This window comes from Hyperolius riggenbachi, chromosome 2 (genome assembly GCF_040937935.1).
Source record: "Hyperolius riggenbachi isolate aHypRig1 chromosome 2, aHypRig1.pri, whole genome shotgun sequence".
Lineage (NCBI taxonomy): Eukaryota > Metazoa > Chordata > Amphibia > Anura > Hyperoliidae > Hyperolius > Hyperolius riggenbachi.
In genome coordinates this window covers 325,152,652-325,163,782 of record NC_090647.1, presented here as the reverse complement: position 1 = coordinate 325,163,782, position 11,131 = coordinate 325,152,652, and positions in this window count along the sequence as shown.

Sequence of the window (11,131 nt, the reverse complement as noted above, 5' to 3'; positions counted from 1 at the left end):
TTCATCCTGTGGTGCCCTAGGCCATGGCCTAGGAGGCCTTGGCCTAAATCCGTCCCTGGATAGGAGGACTAGTAGGACGACTCCCCCCTCCCCCATCTTTGTATTAGAAAAAGAAGGGACACCGAGAGCCCAATATAGTGTAGTAAGTTGGGTGATGAGTAAATGGAAAAGTATATGATAGATATACTCACAAGTCAGGGTTACCAATTAGGCAACCGCTGTGCAGGCAGGTGAGGAGATTAGGCCTGTCCTCACTCAGGATTAAGATGTCGCTCTCTGTAGATAAGGAGAAGAAAGGGAATTCAACCCCTCCACCAGGGGTGGATGCTAATATTGTAAGGAGAACAGAGGCGCCAACAGAATAAAATATACAGTGGGTTGCAAAAGTATTCGGCCCCCTTGAAGTTTTCCACATTTTGTCACATTACTGCCACAAACCTGCATCAATTTTATTGGAATGCCACGTGAAAGACCAATACAAAGTGGTGTACACATGAGAAGTGGAACGAAAATCCTACATCATTCCAAACATTTTTTACAAATAAATAACTGCAAAGTGGGGTGTGCGTAATTATTCGGCCCCCTGAGTCAATACTTTGTAGAACCACCTTTTGCTGCAATTACAGCTGCCAGTCTTTTAGGGTATGTCTCTACCAGCTTTGACCATCTAGAGACTGAAATCCTTGCCCATTCTTCTTTGCAAAACAGCTCCAGCTCAGTCAGATTAGATGGACAGCGTTTGTGAACAGCAGTTTTCAGATCTTGTCACAGATTCTCGATTGGATTTAGATCTGGACTTTGACTGGGCCATTCTAACACATAAATATGTTTTGTTTTAAACCATTCCATTGTTGCCCTGGCTTTATGTTTAGGGTCATTGTCCTGCTGGAAGGTGAACCTCTGCCCCAGTCTCAAGTCTTTTGCAGTCTCCAAGAGGTTTTCTTCCAAGTTTGCCCTGTATTTGGCTCCATCCATCTTGCCATCAACTCTGACCAGCTTCCCTGTCCCTGCTGAAGAGATGCACCCCGAGCAAGATGCTGCCACCACCATATTTGACAGTGAGGATGGTGTGTTCAGAGTGATGTGCAGTGTTAGTTTTCCGCCACACAGAGCGTTTAGCATTTTGGCCAAAAAGTTCCATTTTGGTCTCATCTGACCAGAGCACCTTCTTCCACATGGTTGCTGTGTCCCCCACATGGCTTGTGGCAAACTGCAAACGGGACTTCTTATGCTTTCTGTTAACAATGGCTTTCTTCTTGCCACTCTTCCATAAAGGCCAACTTTGTACAGTGCATGACTAATAGTTGTCCTATGGACAGAGTCTCCCACCTAAGCTGTAGATCTCTGCAGCGCGTCCAGAGTCACCATGGGCCTCTTGACTGCATTTCTGATCAGCGATCTCCTTGTTCGGCCTGTGAGTTTAGGTGAATGGCCTTGTCTTGGTAGGTTTACAGTTGTGCCATACTCCTCCCATTTCTGAATGATCGCTTGAACAGTGCTCTGTGGGATGTTCAAGGCTTTGGGAATATTTTTGTAGTCTAAGCCTGCTTTAAATTTCTCAATAACTTGATCCCTGACCTGTCTTATGTGTTCTTTAGACTTCACGGTGTTGTTGCTCCCAATATTCTCTTAGACAACCTCTGAGGCCCTCACAGAGCAGCTGTATTTGTACTGACATTAGATTACACACAGGTACACTCTATTTAGTCATTAGCACACATCAGGCAATGTCTATAGGCAACTGACTGCACTCAGATCAAAGGGAACCGAATAATTATGCACACACCACTTTGCAGTTATTTGTTTGTAAAAAATGTTTGGAATCATGTATGATTTTCGTTCCACTTCTCACGTGTACTCCACTTTGTGTTGGTCTTTCATGTGGAATTCCAATAAAATTGATTCATGTTTGTGGCAGTAATATGACAAAATGTGGAAAACTTCAAGGGCTGGATACTTTTGCAACCCACTGTATCTAAAAACTTTAAAATTCCACAGGAGGTGGTGGTGGATTCATCTCCCTGAAGAAGACATGATACTGTTGGTTTTAGTACAAACAAATTTATTTATATACTCCAACATACAGTGCAACGTGGTTCACGGGTATATTCCCGTTTCTTCAGACAATAACGAACAGGAGTACACACAGTGCAGCCTTAAGGTCACAATAAGCGCCTTTGTCTAGAGGCGCTTATCGTGACCTTAAGACTGCACTGCGTGTACTCCTGTTCATTATTGCCTGAATATGCGGGAATATACCCGCGAAACGCAATGCACTGTATGTTGGAGTATATACGGTAAATAAATTTGTTTGTACTAAAACCAACAGTGTCATGTCTGCTTCGGGGAGAGGAGTCCACCACCACCTCCCGGGGAATTTTAAAGTTTTTAGATATATTTTATTCTGTTGGCACCTCTGTTCTCCTTACAACACCTTTGTATTGCCCTGAATGTGAATGGTGATCTTTTCTGGATATAATCCATTACTGGGTAGTTTCTAATTGAGTAATTAAGTGGTTTTTTTTTGTTTTGTTTGTTAATTGTTTTACACTTTTGTTTTGTATGTTTGAGTTGATGGGGTCTGCCTAAACCGAGTATGGCAGGTATGGTATTTGGTCGGCTGGTATGATGTTATGTTTGGGGGGGGGAATTTAGGCTATGTAATACTGCAGGCAGGGCCGAGGCAGAGGCGAGAGAGGCTCCAGCCTCCGGGGCAGTGTAGGAGGGGGGCGCACAACTCACTCAGCTAGGACACCAAGAGCCCAATAGTGCAATATTGTCTGGTAAGCTCAATATATAATGTAATGTCAAAGGTTCTTATACTCACAAAGGTGGATTACCATCAGGCAACCACTTGACAGGCAGGTGGGGAGTATTAGTACCTTACTCTACTCAGGTATAAAAGTTGCTCTCTGTAGATAGCAAAATGCGGAAAGAACCCCTCCACCAGGGGTGGACTTAATCGTGCTGTAATATGTACGAACAGAGGCGCCAAGCAGAGTAAAACAATGTTCTAAAAATGATAAAAAGAGGGAAGTCGAGGTGGACTTACCTCCCTCTGGTAGTGGACATATACTCAAATGCAGAGTAAAAAATATACAATTTATTCACAACTCCATAAAATCGCAACGTGTTTCGCGGTCAACAGTTCCACTTCATCAGGCAGTACAGGAGCATATAAAACTGGTTCAGGTCCATAAAGTGTGTGAGCGCCTCTGTGAGGATGACACTCCTGGTAGCGTGTGGAGCGCAGTACAGGCTACTTTCACTTGTAGTGCAGATCAAAGTGGGCCTACTCGCTACATAGTCCTGTCCGCGTAGGTATTAGAGCCACACACATTACAGATGCGAGTGGCTTATAATGATTGGCTGAATTCTGAAGAGAGGCTTTATGACCTTCTCAAATGTGAGCAGAACGTTTTGCAGCGCACGTGTGGCAAGTCCCGCCCACTGAGGTATTGGAGGAAGGGAGTGGCTGTCTCTATTTAGTGATGGCTGCACTTTTTAAGGAGCCCTGGATACTGTACCAGAAATATGTCCAGCCTGGCTATGCAGCCCTAAGGTATACTTAACCTTGTAGTGCACCAAATGTGCAAGTGCTTGTACTGTATCTCCAATGGGAGGACAGAGTTGGCCCTTTGCAGCAGAGAAAGTACCAGGGCATGCTTGGCCATTTTTAGGACAATTTCTGATATAGTAATCTGATGATATAGTAAACCACTTTCCTTGGTCCCTTGGAGTTTACTAGAACGAGATTATACTGTATTTATTTTGTATTTTTTTTTAACTCACAGGTTTCTGACTAAAGGCAAAGCTACTGAAGCTAAGCACAGAGATGTACTGTATTCAAGCTTTCCCATGCACATACCTCTGTGCATTGTCCATTCCTCTCATAATTTTGCCTAAAGTCAAATTTTCAGACAGGAATAGGCAGGCTTGTGGTGATATTCCCTCTTGCCACCTTTCCATTCCCTCCTCTTTGCTGACCATTTACTCTGGTTCCAGCAAAAATGACCAGGTTATCCCCTGAAGAAGGGACGTAGCAATAGGGGGTGCAGAGGTAGCGACCGCATCGGGGACCTTGAGCCAGAGGGGTCCCAAAGGGCCCTCCATCAACTACAGTATTCTCTATTGGCCTTGTGCTCATAATAATCACTTCTATAGATACTTTGAAAAGTGGTAATCATTAACAAACTGTCCCCCATCCCCTTCTTGCACCTCTGACACTATAGTTGCCATTGGCAGGTTTTGGTGCGCCGTATGTAAACAGTGCTTGGGGGGCCCCATTGTAAAACTTGCATCAGGGCCCACAGTTCCTTAGCTACGCCACTGCCCTGAAGCCCTAGATTTGGGTGATGAGCCCCATAGGTCTACCCCTAATTGATAATGCTCCACTGGGGCTACTGCAGAGCGTTAGCGGCAACTTGGTGCACTCCCCGCTCACCTGTCCTGCCTATGCACTTCTCCATCAGGCCTCTTTCTTCATAATCAAGGGGCACCTCCTCTCTATGATATGGCAGCATGTTAAGTTGGTTTTATCACAGAGTAAAACAATGTTCTAAAAATGATAAAAAGAGGGAAGTTGAGGTGGACTTACCTCCCTCTGGTATTGGACATATACTCAAATGCAGAGTAAAAAATATACAATTTATTCACAGCTCCATAAATGGCAGCATGTCCCTTCCCCCCTCTGCCTCTGAAATCAATGGCTAGTAATCTCCTCCTCCTCTTCCTGCCCAGACTGAGCTCCCATAAGCCCTTGCTACAGTGTCAAGGCACAAAATGAGCTGTGAGCGAGGCTTGTTTAGTTTATAGGGAATTAGAGTATTAAAACAAAACAAAAAAAAGTATTTGGCTTGAGGAATGCCCTATAAACTATATGAAAGGAATACAATTATGCAATGAGTATAAGTTTATCTCCTATCCACTTTAACAAAATCATGCCTTTAGCCTGACCTAAAGGAAGAAGCAGTGGCAGTAAGGGCCCTTTTCCACCAGCGCGTTTGCGCTGGCTGAATCGCAAAACCGCAAACCGCTAGCGATTTTACAATCGCTACGGTTTCCTTTTTTCCATAGGAATCGCGGTAGTTCATTTCCACTACCGCGATTCGCTTTTGTCAGGAACGCGAACGCGCGGCGGAGCGATAATTGCCGCGATTTTGCTATGCAGTGCATAGCATAGCAAAATCGCGGCCGCAAACGTCGGGGGAATCGCCGGTTTTGCGATTCAGCAATCGCTAGCGTTCAGCATGAACGCTAGCGATTGCAGGTGGAAAAGGGCCCTTAGGGCCCGTTTCCACTAGAGCGAATCTGCATGCGTTTCCTGCATGCAGATTTGCATAGACAATACAAGTGGATGGGCCTGTTTCCACTTGTCAGGATTTCTGAGCGCTTTTCTGTGCAGAAAAAAATCTGGTAGACCCTGCAGAATTCGCATAGCGCATACCGCTATGCGAATCGCATACAATGTATTTGATAGGAAATTTGCATGCGTTTTCGTATGCCAATTTTACTGCGAATTCGTGGGCGTTTTAACATAAAATCAATGTAAAAGCACACATGGTTAAATTTGCATACTTACATGAGAAAACGCAGTAAAATTCCCGCGACTAATTCGCACCGCACAAGTGGAAACGGGCGGGCCCTAAGAATTGTCCTCTTTCAATTCCTTTTCCACACATACCACCTTCACCTGGTTTTCATCATTAGACTGCCAAAGCAACACATTTAAAGGGAACCTTAACCTTCTCCAGATCACTGCTGCCCGGGGGAGACCGAAGACCAGAGGAGGCTGGCGCGCCGCTCACCGCTGGGGTCTGTCAGCAGCTCTAAAGATCATCCCGGCTCCTGTATCCCCGCGGATGGACCACGTGGGCAGCTACTCCGCCGCTGCCAGGGGAACCGGAGGACGCCGCATTTAAAGACGCAGAGTCCGTTCTATCACAGTAAGTCCGATGCCTGCACACTTCCAGGCCATTAGATGCTGCTGCTGCCTGCACACTCCCACGGGAAACAGGCCGCCTCGCCCCACTGCCAGCCGGAGGAGCTCCTCTCCTCTGAGCTCTCCCGCAGGCCGGACCTCCCTTGATGGGGCCACTACCAATAAGATCATCACCCCCACATCCAGCCCTCAATTTGCGGCCACATCTACACTCCACCAGTTCCCCTCTGCCTGCAACCATCATAAATAGGGACTCTGGACCTGACCAGCCCAGACCGGGGCCCAAGCCAGAACTTTGCAGGACCTGACCTGACCAGCCCAGACCGGGCACCAAGCCAGAACTTTGCTAAGCGTGACCCCTCTCAGTGATCCCCTCAGTTCGGCTAGGAGCACTGTTCATCGGACTGTACACAATCTGCAGTCCTAAAGGGGATTCTCTGTCTCTCTCCTCTTTAGCTATCCATTCTCTCTCTCTCAGTTGCTTTTCCCAGTTTCCTTCTCTCTACTTTCGCGGACGATCGGTGCACCTGTCTTGTTGGGAGCGTGTCGCTGTGTAGCGTCCAGTGCCGAAAATGGCAGCGCTCAGATCAGCTCTCAGGCTGCTCCTCCAGTCCCACTCTTTTCTGTTCCTGCTATCAATGTATGCTTTGCTATGTTTTTGTATTTACGTTAAATGTACGTGTATGCTGTAACGCTCTGTTTTTGCTTTTTATTTTTGCTTTTATATTTTATACGTATGACCCATGCTTGACTGCATGTGACGCTGCACTCTGCTTAATTGTACGCACAAGCTGTAATGTTGTCCTATGTATGCTTGTCTCACGTCTATGTATGTGCCATGCTTAACTGTATGCTATTTCTTGTCTCTTCACCAACGACCCTGTATGTGCCAAAACCAATTCCGGGTACAACCCACCGGTTGTACTTGGCGATAATAAATTCTGATTCTGATTCTGATATGGATGTTTCCTGTTAAACAATACCAGTTGCCTGGCAGTCCAGCTGATCTCTGTGACTGCAATAGTGGCTGAATCACACCCTGAAACAAGCATGCAGCTAATCCAGTCTGACTTCAGTCAGAGCAGCTGATCTGCATGCTTGTTCAGGGGCTGTGGCTAAAAGTATTAGAGACACAGGATCAGCAGGCGATTCAGGCAACTGGTATTATTTTAAAAGGAAAAATCCATATCCTTCTCAGTTTAGGTTCCCTTTAAAAATGTCAAATTTCAAGGGCATTCTGCCTCTACTTTGAGGCTTGGCTAATTTTGGGAAGACCCATCCAAGGACCCTTCTGCCACACATTTGGATCTACAATACAAGGTCAGTGGCAGAACTCATGCTACTAAACAACAGGGATTCCAAAATGAGTCACTATGAGGAGGTTCCTCTAAGGAAGGCGCTTTATAAATACAATAAATAAATAAATAAATAAAGGGCGTACGTAGTGCACCAGGTAGTGCCGCTAGCCAGTGAAACGGAGCGCGCCCAGCTGGGCTGCTGTTCTCTTAAGTTGCTATGCACTTTGAGTCCTACGGGAGAAAAGCGCTTTACAAACGTTATTTGTTGTTGTAGTAAACATATCAGTAATTTACATTACCAATATTCTACTATGCACTAACCCAGCACCCATTGAATGTTTGAACCCTCCCCTTCTAGTGCTTAACACTAACCAACAGCCCACCCCGGCACTGAAATGAGCACTATGGTAACCGATTGTCTACAAAACGGGTGATCGGCTCCTTTGTTCCCTACCCTTCTCTCCTTTGTTCTCTACCCAGTATCCCACCGGCTTGGCTACTAGTAATGCATAATTCGCTGTGGTTTCATTATCCTCGTCCTTCCATTGCGTTAAAGAGTAACTGTCAGGCTGCAGAAGCTAATTTAAACCTCTATTCTCCTGTGTTAAACAGTTTAGAAGGAAGCCCAAAAGCAATTAGTGAAGATAAAAATCTCAGTTACCTTTGATGTGTGCTTATCAGCAAGTCTGTTATAGAAGACGCAAGCCGCATACCATACTGCAAAGCATTCTGGGGCTCTCCCCTCGGCTGCTAATGAGACGTTACAGCAGCTTGTAATCACGTAGCACTGATAAATCTCGGGCAGAGTACACTGCAGGAGTCAGCTATTGTTCCTAGCCACATGGCTCATTAATATTCACTGCACACTGTGTTGTTCAAGTACAAGCTTATCTGTGATCAGGAAGCAGGCAGGACATGACGACACATTTGACAGAAAAACATGGAGCCTGCCATGAGCTGTCAGGAGCATCTATCTCTGCATATACTATATACAAATTCTGTGAAATCCAAACGTGGACAGTGAAATGCATATGTAATGTAAGTACAGCCAATCTTTAGCTACTGATATATGTGTTTATTTTCTCTGAGACCTTATACCTAACAGCTCCTCTTTAAAAAGTAGCTCACTCATTGTAAGTACTTATGCATTGTTACCAGTCAGGTTTGGTGACTTTGTTGTCTGCATACTTGTTCCAGAAGAGTGAATCAAAGTTCTGAAGCACCTCAACTTTGTAAAATAGAATCCCAATAATTCCCTGCACAGGATTCTTTCATGTTCCATATACATATCTCACAGCTTTCATTATATTAATAAAAGTGCCAGCTAGCACCAGGTAGTGTGTCTGTAAAGCAGACTTTTGGCACTTAATGTGCCCTCTGCTATGATTTATTTGCCTTTCTTAGAAAAGTTTTGACTGTGTTTGCTGTTTTACTGAAACAGAAGCGTAAACAGTGTAAAGTTCACCCTGTGCATGATTGGCTGCGCTTCACACTCTTTTCACCAAATGGCCCACTATATAGCCCCAATAACTCATCTTATCTTCCTTTTGTCAAAAAAACCCTATACAGTATATTTGAACTGGACCTTTCCATTGAAGAAAATATAAATTATATTGAGCTGTGGATCACATAGTTTATTAGTAAAAGACAAAAGAGGAAGGGACTTTTTCACGAATCAGGGCAGTCAAAAGCAGTGAGCTCATTTTAGTTCAAGATCAAATATGCAATAGAATCTCTATTTGCCCTTAAAATAAAAATATTTGGCGTCGATGATCTTTAGCCATGCCAAAACACCTTTGGCTACATAAATAAATAGACACAATGTTCTGTAACTCAGGTCACAGGAATTGGAGATAACAAATATCAACATGACCAGACTGAGAACCAATACACCATTATTACATAACTTCAGTTTTCATCCTAACCTCTTGAGGACCACTGGCTTAAACCCCCCTAGTGACCAGGCTATTTTGTTACAAATTGGTCGCTGCAGCTTTAAGGCCAAACTGCAGGGCCGCACAACACCGCACACAAGTGATTCCCCCCTCCTTTTGTCCCCACCAACAGAGCTCTCTACTGGTGGGGTCTGATCGCCCCTGCAGTGTTTGTTTGTTTTTATATAAATAATTTTGTTATTTTTTTTTTATTAAAAGTGTGTATTTTTTTATTTTTTTCCCCTCCGTCCCTCCCACCCCCTATGCAGCCAATAACGGCGATCGGCTGTCATAGGCTTCAGCCTATGAGAGCCGATCGCTCTCTTGTCCCCCAGGGGGACAGCTGTGTCACACGGCTGTCCCTAGTACAGCGCTGCTGCTGATCGCAGTGCTGTACAGAGCAATCAAGCGGCGGTTTCGCCGTTACAGTCTCCCGAGCGGCAATTGCCGCTCGGAGACTGAAGGCGGAGCTCCGCTCCGCCCACCAAGCAGGAGATGCGCGCGCAGCCTGCGCGTGATCTCCTGCAAATGTAAGCCCCAGGACTTTACGCCAATCGGCGTTAGGCGGTCCTGGGGCTGCGGCCACGCCCATTGGCGTGACGCGGTCGGCAACTGGTTAAAGAACTGTTGCACATAGTGAGAATCAGAGTTTACTGGCCAAGTTGCATGGTGTTTGGCTTAGCAGATGGTCAACGAATGCACACAATATAAGACTCAGTATAGAAATGGTCAGCTGTGTATGAAGCATTCATTTTACAGTTGTATACACCTGTGATGTACGGCTCCATATTCCAGTAGTTGCAACATTACTGTTAGTGCAGTTCAATAAAGTGAACCTGAAACGAAATAAAAAAAAAATAGATACCTCAGTGGAGGGAAGCCCTGGGCAATCCAGAGGCTTCCCAGATCCTCTTTGTGCCCACTGTTTAAGCGCTGGGAGTCCCTCTACACATATTCGATAAGAGCTTGTCGATTATGTCCGAGACTGCGCTCTCATCTTTGTACAAGTTCGTCTGTACTATACATGCACAATTACGGTCCACACTTGCCCAATGCCCAGTGGTGTAAAACTGCACTTGCACAGATTTTTCCTCCACATGCAAGCAGCATTGTGCTACTGGGCATACGCAGACATACCCACATAGTGCAGTACGGTAACACAACACTGTTATACAGAAGGGCTTCGGAGATGCAGTGCATCCCGGGCCGGCATTGGTGGATTGGTGGAGGATCTAGGAAACCTCAAGAGCATCCAGAGACTTCTAACTATAAGTATCTTTTCTTTTTTACTTTTGCTTCCTCACAGGTTTGCTATAAACAAAACAGAAGAAATATGGGAGGATTGTCACATTTCCCTCACGTAAGTACCTTACAGTGTTAAATACCATTTTGGTTGGTATTGCTCAGGGAGGCAGAGACCCACACTTGCTGGCACTACCTTCTTGGCTAATACCACCCTGCATGGCTGACTATGGGCTAATACTTCTTGCTTGGTGTCCACTCTTTCTTAAAATATTTTTGATAAACTTTTCTAAGCTTGTCCATGCACAGGGTATAAAAAAATCACAATGCCACAAATCCCAATTGTAGAGTTGCCACATATTACATAGAACGCTGCCTACAAAGCATTACATAGAACGCTGCCTACAAAGCAGCAGGGATTGTGGCGATTAATAGGAAAATGTGCGCTATTTTCCTCTTAATTTCAGTGGAGCCATTAGCAGCTGGTGACAGAGCTGGGTACATATTCTGTTATAAAAAGAAGAGGGAGCGCGCCATAGCGCATTAATCTTAAAAGATGGTTTATTAAAATAAAAAGTTTATCTGACGAAGGCGCAGAGCGCCGAAACGCGTCATGACGTCACACGCCCGCTGATTCAGCCACACCCACCTCACAGCCGGACGGAGCCCAGACGATCGGGACTCGCGCTGCTGGCCACGGCGCGACATCCTCCCCT